This window comes from Monodon monoceros, unplaced genomic scaffold (genome assembly GCF_005190385.1).
Source record: "Monodon monoceros isolate NGI ecotype Baffin Bay Population unplaced genomic scaffold, NGI_Narwhal_1 Super_Scaffold_12, whole genome shotgun sequence".
In the NCBI taxonomy this organism is placed as follows: domain Eukaryota; kingdom Metazoa; phylum Chordata; class Mammalia; order Artiodactyla; family Monodontidae; genus Monodon; species Monodon monoceros.
In genome coordinates, this window is record NW_021703768.1 from 91,528,092 (window position 1) to 91,546,869 (window position 18,778).

General features: G+C 39.8%; 1 protein-coding gene across 3 annotated transcripts in view; it reads left to right on the forward strand.

The window, feature by feature from the left end:
* MCC (MCC regulator of WNT signaling pathway) overlaps nt 1-18,778 on the forward strand; it is a 462,283-nt gene that overhangs the window by 7,644 nt on the left and 435,861 nt on the right. The gene's annotated exons all lie outside the window — the stretch shown is intronic.

Consider the following 18,778-nt stretch of genomic DNA (forward strand, 5'->3'; position numbering starts at 1 on the left):
AAAAAAAAAAAAAAAAAAAAAAAAAAAAAAAGACTGTATATCTGAGTCTCCCATGCAGCCACAGCTGTGGTTATGAATTAGTTTCTGCCAATCAGATGCTCTCTTGAAACATTTAGAAGGCAAGAGCCAGGAAAGACAATGTGGAAGTCTCTGGTTTGCCTGCAGTGGCTTCTTTTTTTTTTTTTTTACATTTTTATTGGAGTATAATTGCTTTACAATGGTGTGTTAGTTTCTGCTTTATAACAAAGTGAATCAGTTATACATATACATATGTTCCCATATCTCTTCCCTTTTGTGTCTCCCTCCCTCCCACCCTCCCTATCCCACGCCTCTAGGTGGTCACAAAGCACCGAGCTGATCCCCCTGTGCTATGCGGCTGCTTCCCACTAGCTATCTACTTTACGTTTAGTAGTGTATATATGTCCATGCCACTCTCTCGCTTTGTCACAGCTTACCCTTCCCCCTCCCCATATCCTCAAGTCCATTCTCTACTAGGTCTGTGTCTTTATTCCTGTCTTACCCCTAGGTTCTTCATGACATTTTTTTTTCTTAAATTCCATATATATGTGTTAGCATATGGTATTTGTCTTTCTCTTTCTGACTTACTTCACTCTGTATGACAGACTCGAGGTCCATGCACCTCATTACAAATAGCTCAATTTCGTTTCTTTATATAGCTGAGTAATATTCCATTGTATATATGTGCCACATCTTCTTTATCCATTCATCCGATGATGGACACTTAGGTTGTTTCCATCTCCGGGCTATTGTAAATAGAGCTGCAATGAACGTTTTGGTACATGACTCTTTTTGAATTATGGTTTTCTCAGGGTATATGCCCAGTAGTGGGATTGCTGGGTCATATGGTAGTTCAATTTATAGATTTTTAAGGAACCTCCATACTGTTCTCCATAGTGGCTGTACCAATTCACATTCCCACCAGCAGTGCAAGAGTGTTCCCTTTTCTCCACACCCTCTACAGAATTTATTCTTTCTAGATTTTTTGATGATGGCCATTCTGACTGGTGTGAGATGATATCTCATTGTAGTTTTGATTTGCCTTTCTCTAATGATTAATGATGTTGAGCATTCTTTCATGTGTTTGTTGGCAGTCTGTATATCTTCTTTGGAGAAAAGTCTATTTAGGTCTTCTGCCCATTTTTGGATTGGGTTGTTTATTTTTTTGTTATTGAGCTGCATGAGCTGCTTATAAATTTTGGAGATTAATCCTTTGTCAGTTGCTTCATTTGCAAATATTTTCTCCCATTCTGAGGGTTGTCTTTTAGTCTTGTTTATGGTTTCCTTTGCTGTGCAAAAGCTTTGGAGTTTCATTAGGTCCCATTTGTTTATTTTTGTTTTTATTTCCATTTCTCTAGGAGGTGGGTCTAAAAGGATCTTGCTGTGATTTATGTCATAGGGTGTTCTGCTTATGTTTTCCTCTAAGAGTTTGATACTTTCTGACCTTACATTTAGGTCTTTAATCCATTTTGAGCTTATTTTTGTGTATGGTGTTAGGGAGTGATCTAATCTCATACTTTTACATGTAGCTGTCCAGTTTTCCCAGCACCACTTATTGAAGAGGCTGTCCTTTCTCCACTGTACATTCCTGCCTCCTTTATCAAAGATAAGGTGACCATATGTGCATGGGTTTATCTCTGGGCTTTCTATCCTGTTCCATTGATCTATATTTCTGTTTTTGTGCCACTACCATACTGTCTTGATTACTGTAGCTTTGTAGTATAGTCTGAAGTCGGGGAGCCTGATTCCTCCAGCTCCGTTTTTCGTTCTCAAGATTGCTTTGGCTATTCGGGGTCTTTTGTGTTTCCATAGAAATTGTGAAATTTTTTGTTCTAGTTCTGTGAAAAATGCCAGTAGTAGTTTGGTAGGGATTGCATTGAATCTGTAGATTGCTTTGGGTAGTAGAGTCATTTTCACAATGCTGATTCTTCCAATCCAAGAACATGGCATATCTCTCCATCTTTTTGTATCATCTTTAATCTCTTTCATCAGTGTCTTATAATTTTCTGCATACAGGTCTTTTGTCTCCTTAGATACGTTTATTCCTAGATATTTTATTCTTTTTGTTGCAATGGTAAATGGGAGTGTTTTCTTGATTTCACTTTCAGATTTTTCATCATTAGTGTATAGGAATGCCAGAGATTTCTGTGCATTAATTTTGTATCCTGCTACTTTACCAGATTCATTCATTAGCTCTAGTAATTTTCTGGTAGCATCTTTAGGATTCTGTATGTATAGTATCATGTCATCTGCAAACAGTGACAGCTTTACTTCTTTTCCGATATGGATTTCTTTTATTTCCTTTTCTTCTCTGATTGCTGTGGCTAAAACTTCCAAAACTATGTTGAATAAGAGTGGTGAGAGTGGGCAACCTTGTCTTGTTCCTGATCTTAGTGGAAATGCTTTCAGTTTTTCACCATTGAGGACGATGTTGGCTGTGAGTTTGTCATATATGCACTTTATTATGTTGAGGAACGTTCCCTCTATGCCTACTTTCTGCAGGGTTTTTATCATAAATGGGTGTTGAATTTTGTCGAAAGCTTTCTGTGCATCTATTGAGATGATCATATGGTTTTTCTCCTTCAATTTGTTAATACGGTGTATCACGTTGATTGATTTGCGTATATTGAAGAATCCTTGCATTCCTGGAATAAACCCCACTTGATCATGGTGTATGATCATTTTAATGTGCTGTTGGATTCTGTTTGCTAGTATTTTGTTGAGGATTTTTGCATCTATGTTCATCAGTGATATTGGCCCGTAGTTTTCTTTCTTTGTGACATCCTTGTCTGGTTTTGGTATCAAGGTGATGGTGGCCTCATAGAATGAGTTTGGGGGTGTTCCTCCCTCTGCTATATTTTGGAAGAGTTTGAGAAGGATAGGTGTTAGCTCTTCTCTAAATGTTTGATAGAATTCGCCTGTGAAGCCATCTGGTCCTGGGCTTTGGTTTGTTGGAAGATTTTTAATCACAGTTTCAATTTCAGTGCTTGTGATTGGTCTGTTCATATTTTCTTTTTCTTCCTGATTCAGTCTTGGCAGGTTGTGCATTTCTAAGAATTTGTCCATTTCTTCCAGGTTGTCCATTTTATTGGCATAGAGTTGCTTGTAGTAATCTCTCATGATCTTTTGTATTTCTGCAGTGTAAGTTGTTACTTCTCCTTTTTCATTTCTAATTGTATTGATTTGAGTCTTCTCCCTTTTTTTCTTGATGAGTCTGGCTAATGGTTTATCAATTTTGTTTATCTTCTCGAAGAACCAGCTTTTAGTTTTATTGATCTTTGCTATTGTTTCCTTTATTTCTTTTTCATTTATTTCTGATCTGATTTTTATGATTTCTTTCCTTCTGCTAACTTTGGGGTTTTTTTGTTCTTCTTTCTCTAATTGCCTTTGGTGCAAGGTTAGGTTGTTTATTCGAGATTGTATTGCTGTAAACTTCTCTCTTAGAACTGCTTTTGCTGCATCCCATAGGTTTTGGGTTGTTGTGTCTCCATTGTCATTTGTTTCTAGGTAATTTTTGATTTCCTCTTTGATTTCTTCAGTGATCACTTCGTTATTAAGTAGTGTATTGTTTAGCCTCCATGTGTTTGTATTTTTTACAGATCTTTTCCTGTAATTGATATCTAGTCTCATAGCGTTGTGGTCAGAAAAGATACTTGCAGCGGCTTCTTGATCAGAGAGGCTTTCCTGGTCATGGGAGAAGCAAAGTAGTTTTAAAACTGGTAACCAGGGCTTCCCTGGTGGTGCAGTGGTTAAGAATCCTGCCAATACAGGGGACACAGGTTCGAGCTCTGTCCCAGAAGATCCCACATGCCATGGAGCAACTAAGCCTGTGCACCACAACTAATGAGCCTGTGCTCTAGAGCCCGTGCTCTACCACAAGAGAAGCCACTGCAATGAGAAGCCTGCACACTGCAACAAAGAGCAGTCCCCGCTCGCCGCAACTAGAGAAAGCCTGTACACAGCAATAAAGACCCAGTGTAGCCATAAATAAATAAATAAGTAAATAAATAAATAACCGGTAACCATAGCAGCAGCTTCCCAAATGGACAGGTGGCTTCCCGAACATAGAAAGAGGCAATAGGTCCCTTGGTGGCCTAGTTTTTTTTGGTTTTTTTTGTGTGTGTGTGTGGTACGCAGGCCTCTCACTGTTGTGGCCTCTCCCGTTGCAGAGCACAGGCTCCGGACGCGCAGGCTCAGCGGCCACGGCTCACGGGCTGAGCCACTCCACGGCATGCGTTATCCTCCCGGAGTTGGCCTAGTTTTATGCTATGACTCTCAGATGTATTTATTTTATTTAATTTATTTATTTATTTATTTTTGGCTGTGTTGGGTCTTCATTTCTGTGCGAGGGTTTTCTCTAGTTGTCGCAAGTGGGGGCCACTCTTCATCGCGGTGTGCGGGCCTCTCACTATGACAGCCTCTCTTGTTGCAGAGCACAGGCTCCAGACGCGCAGGCTCAGTAGTTGTGGCTCACGGGCCTAGCTGCTCCACGGCATGTGGGATCTTCCCAGACCAAGGCTCGAACCCGTGTCCCCTGCATTAGCAGGCAGATTCTCAACCAGTTCGCCACCAGGGAAGCCCCTCAGATTTATTTTTGAGACCTCAAACTATAACTGATTTTATCAGTCTTCCCTACAATTCAATAGTGCTCTCTGGAAAATTCCTTTTCTATTTAAACTAGCAGAGGGAATTCCCTGGCAGTCCAGTGGTTAGGACTCCACGCTTTCACTGCCAAGGGCATGGGTTCAATCCCTGGTCAGAGAACTAAGATCCCGGAAGCCATGCAGCACAGCCAAATGAAAAGCAAAACAAAACTAGCAGAGAGATTCTGTTTACTGCAAGTGAATATGTCCAATACAGATTGGAATTTTTTTTTTCATTTTATAGACAAAGAAACTAAGGCTTAGAGGTAAACCAGCTTTCTATGGGGAAAAAAATGCCCCCATTTGTAGTATTTGACAACATCTGTGGTAAATACTCCTACCATGGCTTATTTCAAGTCTCCAAAGGTTTAAAAACTTTTAGGCAAAATTCCTGAAAGTTTAACAATTGGCTCTTGCAAGCTGGCTCCTGTTCTAACACATCCCTGCTTACAAAATTTAAGTAACTTTCCCAAGGTACAAAGTCAGTAAGTATTTAACAAAATGATTGAAAATAGAATGATATTTATTGTGCCTAAAAAACCATTATACTACAGAACATTAATTAGAAATATTAAGGAATTCTAAAGAATGTTGTTAAAAACAATAATGGAACTACATTTATGTAAGAAAGCATCTATCTTTTTTAAAGATAACACACTGAACTATTTCAAAGTGAAAAAAAAAAAACATTATCAGGAGAGTTTGGGCTGCCAGCATTTACACTAAACAGAAATTTACATCACATGGTATAAATGCTTCCAATGTGTTCACTTCAGAGATTTCATTAATGAATGTTGAGGCGGTGGAGAAGTTCAGAGTGTTTTTAAGCTTTAGGTAGGATTGGGGTGAGTAGTCATTACCGATGTTATTACATGCACATGACATAAAGGGGATTTAAACAGCTTAAGACCATCAAAGTTGCAAGTGGAGCTTAAGGAATGAGGGAAATAATTCATAAATTGAAAAATTTAAAGTTGGTGCTTCTTGACTGCTGTGAAACTGAGTTTGTGGTTGAGGTAGTTATGCAACTGACCTACTAGAAAATTCCCGAAGACCAAAAGGTAAACGGAAACTGGGCTTTCTTCAAGCATGTTTAGATCATCATAGTGTTGCTTTTCGACATTAAATGAGCCATAGAGAAACATATAGTGTACTTCCTATTTTTCTGGGGGGTTTGTGAAGAAATTTGTTGCTTAGTCTAATGAGTTGTACCTGGCCATTGACCGAGCCTCCTGATAGCAATGACACCAGGCATCTATTTTTTAACCTCGCTGTGACTGTGATGACCCGGCCAGGGCAAACGGTCTTAGGTAAATGCCCAGAAGAAAACTTAAAATGAGATGACAGATCTTATTTTTTAAATTTTGAGCAAAGAGCTAAATAATCTGCTAAAATAAGAGATAAATTGTGCAAGGCACAGAATAATGAACATTTCTTAGATCTTAGCATTCAAAAATTATAAGGTCCTACTGTATAGCACAGGGAACTATATTCAATATCCTGTGATAAACCATAATGGAAAAGAATATGAAAAAAAGAATGTATACATATATATAACTGAGTCACTGCTGTACAGCAATAATTAGCACAACATTGTAATTCACCTATACTTCAATAAAAAATAAATTTAAAAAATATTATAAGGCGAGAGAGGTAGGAAAGAGAAGTACAAAGGAAAGGAGGTGGGTAAAGAAAGATGTGAGTGGAAGGCTTAGACATGGGCCTTCTCCATCCATTGAACAAGCCCAACAAGCCGCTGCCCAGCTCCAGGCACTCCAGAGGCACTGCGGGAACCAGGGGTGGGCTATGTCCTCTCAGGGATTTATTGACAGGAAGACAGGATGAGTTCTCCTTCTCTAGTCAAGTGACCAAACAGGTTTTGCTTCTACACATTGCAGGGTAACAAATAAAGGTATAATAAGATAGAGATAGTTCTCAAATTTGCTATTTCTTTATGTGGAAAGGATATAATTCAAAAGGGACTAAGAATTTCTTAAAAGGTAATGTGGAGTTATATGAATCCTGTTCTTTCTCAGATATAATTGCTTTAGACACATTTGCCCTGGTTTCCTTCTATGAAGAAACCCTTATTGAGTAATTAGAAAATATTACTGCCTGACAAGTGAGAATAAATGTTAAGAAAATAGATATTTTAAAGATAAAAATGAAGACCCAATTTTACCTTAAAATGCCACTGCTTTAAAGATAAACTAATTTGAATTCCTACATCAGTCAATAAGTCTTTTAAATCTTTTGTTTTAATATTTCTTCCACCCATCCTGACGTCTTCATTCCTCTATCACCACCGCAACCTCATGTTTATAGTATTATATTAGAATCTTAATGGTATGGAATACATTTCCCTACTTCCAGTCCTTCTCAGCCCAAATCTGAGAATGGAATTTTCTTTATGGGAAGGTTTAAAGTTTCAAATTCAATATCTTCAGTAGATATCGGGCTCCTCAGGTTATCTACTTCTTCTTGAATAAGGCTTGTGGTTTGTATCTTTTAAGGAATTTGACATTTTTCTTGTTTCTGAAGGTGGAAGCTGATGCCATTGACTCAAGGTCTTTCTCCTTTTTTAATATAGGTATATACAGGAAGGATATTCCCCCTATATTACTACTTTAGGTAATCTTTAGCTGTATACCATAAAATTTCTTATGCTATGTTTTCATTTTTATTCAGTTAAAATTTTTCCTAATTTCACTTTAGATTTCTTTTTTGACTCATGGGTTATTTAAAAGTGTGTCACTTAATTTCCATGTAGGGTTTTGTCCAGATAACTTTCTGTTATTGATTTCTAATTTAATTCCATTGTGGTCAGAGAACATACTTTGCATGTCTTTTGTTACTCTATCTTGATTGCAAACAGAAATTCAATCCCATATTTTTGGGCTTGTAGGTTGTTTCTAATTTTTGTGCTATTAAAAACAATTCTTGGGCTTCCCTGGTGGTGCAGTGGTTGAGAGTCCGCCTGCCGATACAGGGGACACGGATTTGTGCCCTGGTCTGGGAAGATCCCACATGCCGCGGAGCGGCTGGGCCCGTGAGCCATGACCGCTGAGCCTGCGCGTCCAGAGCCTGTGCTCCGCAACGGGAGAGGCCACAACAGTGAGAGGCCCGCGTACTGGAAAAAAAAAAAAAAAAAAAAATTCTTGGGGCTTCCCTGGTGGCACAATGGTTGAGAGTCCGCCTGCCAATGCAGGGGACACGGGTTGGTGCCCCGGTCCGAGAAGATCCCACATGCCGCGGAGCGGCTAGGCCCGTGAGCCATGGCCGCTGAGCCTGCGTGTCCGGAGCCTGTGCTCCGCAATGGGAGAAGCCACAACAGTGAGAGGCCCACGTACCGAAAACAAACAAACAAACAAAAAAAAAAACACAATTCTTGGACGAAGATGAACTTGGAATCGTTGCACCCATTCTTTAGTATTTCCTTAGGTAAATTTCAAGAAGCAAAAATTCTGAGTCAAAGAGTGTTTACTTTTTATAGAATTTGTACATACTGTTAGGTGGCTTGTTTCATGCTTTCCTTCATATTCAATAATGTGCAAATACTTTCTTCAGATTAATTTTTTCTATAACATGTTTCTGATTGCATAATTATTGATACACCAAATTGTATTTAATAATTCTCTCTTGTTGGACATCTTGGCTCTTTCTAATTTGGGACAAATTTCCATAATGCTTTAATAAATTATATTGTGGATCATTAGTTTCTGGGAAAATATTGACCTCATAAAAGCAGTGATTTGGGAAAATTAGTCAGGGACTAGGTATCTGTTGAAGACCTTGAATCAAATCAAATCTAACACCATATTAAAAGGATAATACATCGTTACCAAGAGGGGTTCATCTCAGGGGTGCAAAGTTAGTTTAGCATTCGAAAAGCCAATCAATGTAACTTACCATGTTAACAGACTAAAAAAGGAAAACAATATCATGATCTCAATAATGAAGAAAAGGCATTTGACAAATACCCGACTTCGATCCTGATAAAAACACTGCAAACTGGGAACAGAAGTAATAGCCTCAACCTGACAAAGGACATCTACGTACTGCTAACATAATGATGAAAGGCGAACTTCTTCCTGCTAAGATGAGGAAACAGGCAAGGATGTCTACTCTCACCACTTCTATTCCACATCGTACTGGAGGTTTTCACCAGTCCACCAGGCAAAAAAGAGAAATAAAAGACATCGTGATTGGAGACGAAGAAGTAAAATTGTCTTTAATCACAGATGACTTGATCATCTATATAGAAAATCCTACGGAATCTATATATCTATATATTTACTAGAGCCAATAAGTAAGTTTAGCAAGGTTGGAAGATGTGTGATCAAGATACTAGCAACAAACAATTGGAAATTGAAATTAGAATAACAATACCATTTATGATCACATAAAACATGAACTACTTAGATATAAATATAAGGAAAAAAATGTGGAAGACCTGTGCACTACAAATATAAGGAGAGAAATTAAAGAACTCCTGGGACTTCCCTGGTGGTCTAGTGGTAAAGAATCTGCCTTACAATGCAGGGGACACAGGTTTGATCCCTGCTCAGGGAAATAAGATCCCACATGGTGCAGGGCAACTAAGCCCAAGTGCCATAAATACTGAGCCCACGCGCTCTGGAACCCACGCACCACAACTACAGAGCCCATGTGCCCTGAAGCCTGTGTGCCACGACTAGAGAAGAGAAAACCCGCACGCCACAACTAGAGAGAAGCCCGCGCACCACAATGAAGAGCCCACGTGCCACAATGAAAGATCCCGTGTGCTGCAACTAAGACCCGACACAACCAAAAATTAAATAAATAAATAAATAAATAATAAATCTTTAAAAAAAGAAAATAAATTAAAGAACTCCTAAATGAATAGAGAAGAAATGCCATGTTTATGGATAAACATGGATAAAATATCAATTCTCCCCAATTTGATATATAGGTATAACACAATCCCAATTAAAATCTCAGCAGACTCCTTTGTAGATGTTGACAGCTAATTCTAAAATTCATGTTGAAATGCAAAGGATGTAGAATAGCCAAAACAACTTTGAAAAAGAAGAACAAAGTTGGCTAATTTATACTCTCTGACTTCAAGTTTTAGTATAAAGTTACACTGATCAAGGTTGTGATATTAGAATTAAGAAGACAAATACATAAGTAGAACGGAATACAGAATCTAGCAATAGACCCACACACATATGCTTAATTGATTTTCAACAACGATGCAGAGGCAATTAAAAGTATGAGGTTAATTGAGTAAATTATTTTGTATAGGATGCAGCCATTAAATTTTGCTGTAAAAATACATATGTCAACATAGTAACATGTTCATAATACATTAAGAGAAAACTATAGGGTCTAAAACTGTTTATGAATTATTATTCTATTTTTGAATAGGATCTATATTTTTTTCAAAAGGATACACAGATAAATACATGCATACACATACAATAGTGATTGTTAATAGTAGGAGCTTGGAATTGCTTATAATTTTAGTTTTGCTTTTAATGTTTATGCTTCTATTTTGTTTATTTATAATAGATATACACTGTAATAAAAGACAAAACCAAAACATTAAAATGCTGTATAATTATTACATAAAGTGCAATAACAGTATTTTTTGGGAAAAAAAGGGGGTTGTGTGTAACATAAAGAATGGAGGGCTTCCCTGGTGGCGCAGTGGTTGGGGGTCTGCCTACCGATGCAGGGGACACGGGTTCGTGCCCCGGTCTGGGAAGATCCCACATGCCGCGGAGCGGCTGGGCCCGTGAGCCATGGCCGCTAAGCCTGCGCATCCGGAGCCTGTGCTCCGCGACGGGAGAGGCCACAACAGTGAGAGGCCCGCGTACCGCAAAAAAAAAAAAAAAAAAAAGAATGGAAATATATTCCAAGTAATACAAAGAGAGATGGAGTTACAGATGGTCTTTTAGCTTTCTCTTTACTGGTTTCCAGGTTTTCTACATTGGACATATCTAGTACAAAGGTAAGGTAATCCATATTATCCATACTCACAATAATTCTCTATAACTACCCGGCTAAAGATCTAACTTAATCTGATGTTAAGATCCTCCATGAACAATATGGCCCAGACTGACCTTTCTGACTTTCCTCTCTTCCCCTGCAAGTCCTCCTGTTCTCTGCTTCATTTACCTGGTTCTGTTCCCGGCACCCACCCTCCCTCCCTTCCTCCATTGCTGTCCCTTCTTATTTGGGCCATGCTTCCTCCTCTGTACCTTTCTACTTCACCCCAAAGTTTGAAGTCAAGTTCCTGCTGTCTCTGAAGTTTCTCTGAGAAATGCTTTTGTCAAGTTCTATCTGTGAATTCCTATGGCACTTCTGTCTTTCCCATACATTTGACACTTAACCACGTTCAAGTTAAAGGATAAGCAAGCATTAGATTAATGGGGAGAATTTTGATTCCACAGTACTAATGTACATGTTGACCCTATGCTACGGAGACTTAAGGTTCTGGAACTAGACTGTTGGGTTTTCAATCTTGGCTTTACCTTGTTAATAGGTGGTTGATCTTGGGGGAAAATTTTAACTCGCTTTATCTCAGTTTTCTCTTTTAAAAATTGTATAAAAGAGAACTTACCTCATAGAGTTGATGTGGGGTAAATGAGTAGTACTGAAAAGTATTAGAATGTTTTTTGGAACATAGTAAGCACTCAATAGATGTTAGCTATATTATTACAATGATTGTTTTTATTATCATCACAACCTTAGAACCAAGTCTCAGTCATATGTGTCCTTTTGGTAAACCTGGAAACTTAAGGGCTTAGAAAGCATTCTGAAATAACCCCTATATTTGAATTTCTAATATTTAGTCTCCTTAGTTAATTTAAGATTTCTCGTATGCTATCTGTCTCCAAGCAGTATTTAGGCAGCAAATAAAGCTAGAATTTAGAGCTGATTGAAAAATTAAATGTCCATTGCAAAGCCCAATATTTGCCACGAGGTGGCGATAAAAGACTAGTCATGATTTTTAAAACCAACTACAAAAAACATTCATAATTTAAAGAAAAGTTCCATATTTACTTGCATGATTTCTAATTGCTCCCTCCTCAAATAAGGAAGAAGGAGAGAAAGGGAACCAGGAGTCAGAACTCTTCCTCTTTGAGACCAGGGGGCTTGTTCAGAGTTAGTATTTTAGGGACCTCCCTAGTTTGGCTGCACACCCTGACGAGAAGCCTGACAAAGGTCCTGTTCTATCAGAAGCACTGCTTGCCTAACCTATGCACTCTGGACACGAGGAATCTTGATTTTTCCATCACTTGCTGCCTAATAATAGGCGAAGTCTTCTTTACCTGCAAGCTCCCTCTGGCTTAACTGTTCCATAGGTGAGAGCAATGCTGTGGTCTGACATGATAGGGCACGGGCATCCAGCAAGAAGACGGAGACAGAAATGAGGTTTAATGCTGGGGAGGTTGCCAGTGACTCATATGAGCAACCTGTCCAGGTTCAAGGGAAGGTCTAAGTCCTTAGGAGTCAGTGCTGTAATATGAAAATACAAAATTCTCTTAGTCTCTGTATCTGCAGGTCCTAAACATTCAGATTTAAAATACGGGATTGTCCACTGTATTTAAAGTTTTTGAATATATTCTCCCCAAGATGGCTGCCACCAGTCTTTCTTTTTTTTTTTTTTTTTGGCCATGCCACGCAGCTTACAGGATCTTAGTTCCCCGACCAGGGATCAAACCCAGGCCCACGGAAGTGAAAGCGCCAAGTCCTAAATACTGGACTGCCAGGGAATTCCCCACCGGTCACTTCTTGCCAAGGAACAGCTCCTCTCTGCACCAACAGGAGGAATGTCTGTATGGCTCTGGCTGCTGCCTGTGCCTGCCACAGGTGTGGAGCTCAGAGAGAATCACATCCCATCCTCCTTTTGCTGGGGAGTAACTTCCAGATCCAGGTCAAGCCTCCAATTGGTCTAAACATAGACTCCATTCTCCTGCAATACTATAAATGTCCTCTACGGATGCCACTTCTCAGGAGGATTCGTTATTATTACTGTGGTAAAAACATCAAAAAACATAAAATTTACCATTTTTAAATACACAATTCCGTGGCATTAAGTATATTCACAAATTGTGCAACCATCACCATTACCCATTCCCAGAAGTTTTTCATCATCGCAAACAGAAAATCAGTGCACATTGGACTAAACCTTCCCATTACCTCCTCCCTCAGGGGGTTACTTGTAAGCAGTTTTGGTGCCCACAAAACCTGCAGCTGTTTTTACACCTCTTTTAAAGGACTTTGTTATTTCATTTCTTTAACAGACATTTATTAGGCAACCATACTGGGTGAAATCAAATAAATACCTGAAGGAACCTGCAGCGAAGGAGCTTGTAATGAACTGATATAGAGACATAGATAAATGATATCAGCGCAGTGTGATAAACGCTATGAGAAAGGAAAGAAGAGAACTGGCTAGAGATCTAGTGTTTATGGAACACAAACTGTCAGACTGCACCAAAGTGATTAGGCATTTCATTTCTCTTCATAATAACCCTGTAAAGTAGTTACGGTTACCCCATTTTGCAGATCAGGAATCTGAAATCTAGAAGGATCTAGCAATTTGCCTACAGGAGCTCAGTAGCTCAGGGTGCAGTAGAGGGGGCAAGCCCTAAACAGACAGTTAGTAGTTCTGGGTGCCAATCCAGACTGTGTGATTGAACAGCTTCACGCATGTAGGTGTGTGCTCACAGTTTCCTGGGCCTTAGTTTCCTTTGTATAAAATGGCAGAATTACACTAGTAGACCTCTTAGGACCTTTTCATCGAAAGATGAAAAAGACTGAGTGACTACTGGAGAGTTCTAGTCGCAGATCTGAAGAGGAAACAGACTGAAGAGAATTCTGTACCTCTGGACTCAATGCGGGAGTGCCCCAGAGCTGAGACCCCATTAGCTGGGTAGGTGGAGCTTTGAGACCACAGATGTATGGCTTTTAGATCAGTTTGGGACTCAAGACTGCTTAACAGAGGAGGTTGGACTTGGTCTGGTAAATTTTGTTGAGTTATTAATTTATGTTTTCTGCCTCAGTTTTCCATTTTCTTTATGCCGTATTCAGACAGTTAGCCAAACTCCCCCCCTTGCCCCAGGAGAGGACTAAGGCAGGGTGGTTTGTATTCAGACCCACCCAGCTAGGGGATTGTATGGAGGGAGCAGAGGGAAACAGTAATAGGAGAGGACTGAAGATGTAGGTCTTGGATGAGATTCCTCCAGGCTGGGAGGGAGAGAAGATACTAGGTGGATTCTCAGAAATGCACCTAACTCTGTCCTGGCACTGCTGATGGGGTGGAGATGGAAAATTCTCAGATACATGTGTACATAAAGTGGAGTGTGGGCAGAAGGGACTGTAGCCTCACTTATGTAGCAAATACGGGTAGATCTCCCCATATACATAGCAGAGTATGATGCTTCCAGGCCTTGACCAATGCTTTGCTCTCTGCTGGAGAGGTCCTCCTTTCTTGTCTACTTGTTGACTTTGTGTTGTCGGAGCAAAATTGCAGCAAAGTTAAACAGGCAAGGAAGACCTAATCCAAAGCTATTGCAATCGAGGAGAGGATCCAGAACCAAATCTTAACTCAACTCCGCTGAAACAAAGGGCAGGAGGGTTTTTAAGAGCAAAATGAGCTAGTGGAAGAGTAGTTGGGGACTTTAGAAGGGGGCTAATCAATGGGATGTGTCCAGCACATTGAGTTATTCCTGATTATGTAAATGGTTTTCTCTGTGATTAGGCCATGTGTTTGCCAATTGGTGCCATAGAAGTTAAGCTTCTCCCTCCCACAGAGAGTGGGTATGGGGGTGCCATATTCCTTGATGATTACATTTCAAAGGAATGGTTCCCAGGTCCTTGAGAAATACAGTCTTGGGTTGTAAAACTGGCAAGCCGCTTTTAAGAAGGTTTATATCTCAAAGGGCAGAGAAAAGATTTACAATTACAAGTTTTCTAAAGAATTGCTCTAAGAAAAGGGAGGTCAGGGCCTAGAGTCAGAAGCAAGCCTTTCTAAAGTTGCCAAGCTGAGGGGAACCTTAAGGCCATTTGGTCACTTATTTTTATTTTTATTTAAATCAGTTTATTTTCTGGCTGCGTTGGGTCTTCGTTGCTGTGTGCGCAGGCTTTCTCTAGTTGTGGCGAGCGGAGGCTACTCTTTGTTGCGATGCGCAGGCTTTTCATTGCAGTGGCTTCTCTTGTTGTGGAACACGGGCTCTAGGCACGCGGGCTTCAGTAGTTGTGGCATGTGGGCTCAGTAGTTGTGGCTCGTGGGCTCTAGAGCACAGGCTCAGAAGTTGTGGCGCACGGGCTTAGTTGCTCCGCGGCATGTGGGATCTTCCCAGACCAGGGATCAAACCTGTGTCCCCTGCATTGGCAGATGGATTCTTAACCACTGAGCCACCAGGGAAGTCCCTATTTTTTTAATTAAAAAAATTTTTTTTTTATTTTTGGCCACACCACATGGCTTTGCGGTTATCTTAGTTCCCCAAACAGTGATTGAACCCGGGAGTCCTAACCACTGGACTGCCAGGGAATTCCCGGTCACTTATTTTTAAATTCCATTTTTTTGTCACTGAAAATATAACATGTCTCCTGAGTCTCTTTCTTTCCCCCATCCCTAATATTTTACTTCAAAATCTATAGAAATTCTGATTCTTGTTCATGCATCCATCACCAGTATATGGAACTGAACTGCAAGTATTGATTTATATATTTGAGATATTTGGTTTTATTTTTGTTTGTTTGTTTTTTGCGGTACGCAGGCCTCTCCCGTTGCGGAGCACAGGCTCCGGACGCGCAGGCTCAGCGGCCATGGCTCACGGGCCCAGCCGCTCCGCAGCATGTAGGATCTTCCCGGACCGGGGCACGAACCCGTGTCCCCTGCATCGGCAGGCAGACTGTCAACCACTGCGCCACCAGGGAGGCCCCTATTTGAGATATTTGAAGCAGGGATGGTATCTTATTCCATCAGTACTGTCATGATCACATGGTTGGAAATGCAGAATAAATATTTGCTAAACTAAGTCTTACCAATTCATACTACAGGCTATTCCAACTGTTTTCACTGACTGACCTTTCCATCAAACTGGCTAATTACATCAATAAATGCACTTGCTTTCCCTCACCTGTTTACCACATATGACTTGTTTTTTTGTTTTGTTTTATTTTTTGTTAGTTTGAATAGTTTGTGTCCTTAGGTTGAGTGACCAGAATTCTAACAGGACACACTACCACTCAATTTGAGTCCAGTTCAGAGACTGGATAATTTTATCCAAATTCTCAGTTTTGTCACTAAGTTTTCCACTTTCTCTGTTAGTGACACTCAGGGGTGGTAACACCAAAAAGAACCTTCATGGGTGTTATGATGGTTACTTTTGGAAAAGGAATTTGAGTATCCAAATGGCTCCCAATTGTCCAGCAGCGAAAACACTGCCCCTCACATGGTCCCATCAGTGATCCTACTCAGGCCAAGACTTCGCCTTCACACAGCAAAGGGAAGCATTGAAGACATGGTTCGCATTGATCTCAAATTCCCTCTTCAAGACTCTCTAGTAAGAGGAAACGTTATTCTTTTGGTCTGAATTATCCAGAACTGGTGTCTATTTTGATTAAATCCACCAGACAATTTCTAGTCAGCTCTGAGCAGTAACCCTATTGAGCCACCCAGATGGCTGAAGATGCCATGCCAACATCCTTTTTCTTAGTATGTTGTCTACCAGACACAGCCTGATTATTACCTTGGGTTTCAATAGGCTCACACACAAAAAATATGAAATATTATATGGTTGTTGTTTTTATATCAAGCAAGAGCATTATTCTACTCCTGAGACTTAATTTAGGCAATTGTGGACCAACAGTTCCTGTTGGCCACTAGAGTAGCATTTTGTCCACAGCACCAGTAGGTTACTAAATGGGTCCCATCACATGAAAGAGTTAACGTGTTTCTAAAAATTATTAGTTGCCAGGTCTCAGAAAGTCGGTTATGTCCAGACCACCAGATGACAAGGAAATAACATCACATACAAGTCTCACGATAAAGTGCATCCAAATTAATTTTGCTCAGGCTAGAACATAAGGATTTTTTCTAACTACAGAGAGAATGAGGTCTTTTGAGACAAACCATATTTCTTAAAAGATGGGCTTCTGTTTTCAAATATCTCTTCCTCACAGCTTCCATTCTTCTACTGCTTCATTTATATCAATTACAGTGTACTTTTAATATAATTATCTGATTTGTTCACATGGAGATTGATGCAACATATATGCTGGAATGAAAACCAGTTGCATGAGAAATACATATGAGAAGATGGACCCTCAAGGGAATATGTAAGATGTTTTTTCAGCACTTTTAAATCTGAGACTCCGATTGGTGCTGTGTTTGTTAGAGGCTTGTTATTTATATTGGTTTTTAAAATATTTCCTCCTAAATATCTTTGGTATGGGGGAAGAAAAGTACACATTTAGATGCTAAAAACCTCCTCTGTTTTTATGACATCTTATTAATTTGATGTGACATTGGGCTCTGATGCCAGTAAAGCATTGGCATGAATACATGCTACTAAGTCTGGTTCATGGTGTCTCACATTTTTGAGTATCCTCCACGTTTAAGATTTTTGTTTATACACATAGAGCTTTGGAATGATGTCATTAATAAATTGTATCTCTAGTTCTCTCATGGAAAAGGTCGTGCCTCTACAAGGCCACTGAATCAGTTGATTGAATTAACCTTGCGTTAAATTCAATTCAGTTAAGAAAGCCCAAACTGCCACGATTAACCATTTCTCATTCTGTGTATCTGCTTAAAGGAGAAAACAATAATCTAACAAAGATAATCATCACGCTCCACTTTTTCTCAAGGAGAAAGTTCATTGTATGCACATGGCAATCATTAAACAAAGGAGATAAAATTTAATACATTTATGATAAATCATAAGATAATTATCTTACAATAAAAAAAACTACCATGAAAACAAAGTTCTTACCCACAGATAAAAGAAATAGGCTGGCTAAGAGATGTCAACTTTCTCTAAATCTGAGTCTAGGCGGAAATATGAGCAAATTATTCCTTTTTCCAGCTGTGCTACTGTGGAAAGTTATTTCATGCCATTTGACATATGTTTTTCGGTGCCCTCATCTGTAAAATGGGAATAAAACCACCTGCCTCTTAAGTTTGATGTAAGAATTAAATAAGACACTGTTTAAAGCACTTAAGAAAAATGATTGGTGCGTATTAAATTCTCAGTAAATACTAGTCATTATTAATTCCATTGTTAATTAGAGAGGAAAGGGCCTGAGAAGATAGGTAAAATGTCATAGCCCAATGCCTACTGGAGAGATGTGGGGATCAGGAAGTCCCAGGGGTTCATGGTTCCCTCAGTCAGTCGTGACATTTCTCTTTCTCCTCCAGACATTTCCCTTGCTTTTCCTCTTGGAGAAACCCACAAAGGTTTCTAAAACTTCTAAATCCCACTCTTATTTCCTTATTAATCACAGATCTCTAGGCCTCAGCCTGCCTTCTTCTCTTCATAACTGCCACTACCCATGTTGTCCCTGGATGTCTTGTTCCTTCCAAGATGCTAGAGTTGGGGTATGAACTCCCCACCTCCTCCATTCATTTCTGGTTGGAAAGTATGAGACTCCCACAGTGGCATATAAGCATAAGGGAGGATAGCTTATGTAGGAAAAATAAAAGTCAACATGGCTTGCACTGGAGCACAGGGGCAAGGGAAGAAGCAGGAGAGAAGGGGTCAGATCATGGAAGGCCTGGAAGGTTTCGCTGGCAGGCAGGATTTTATCCTGAGGGCAAAGGTGAGTCAATGAGGTACAGTTTAAGCCTGGAGGGACCTGATCACATTTTCATTTTATACTGAGGACTTGGGCTATAGCATTGAGAATGGGTTGGAAGGCCAGATTATTTGAAAGACATAATAGGAGCCTCTTTAAAAGCTGTGGTAATGGGGATAGAGAAAAGAGACCAATATGAGGAGGTATTAAGGAGGTAGATTCACCAGGACGTGGTGGCTCACAGGAGGTGGGAAGTGAGGGGCAGAGGGAGGCAAGGACTCTGGGGTTTCTGGCTTGGAAGACTAAGTGAATGATGGACA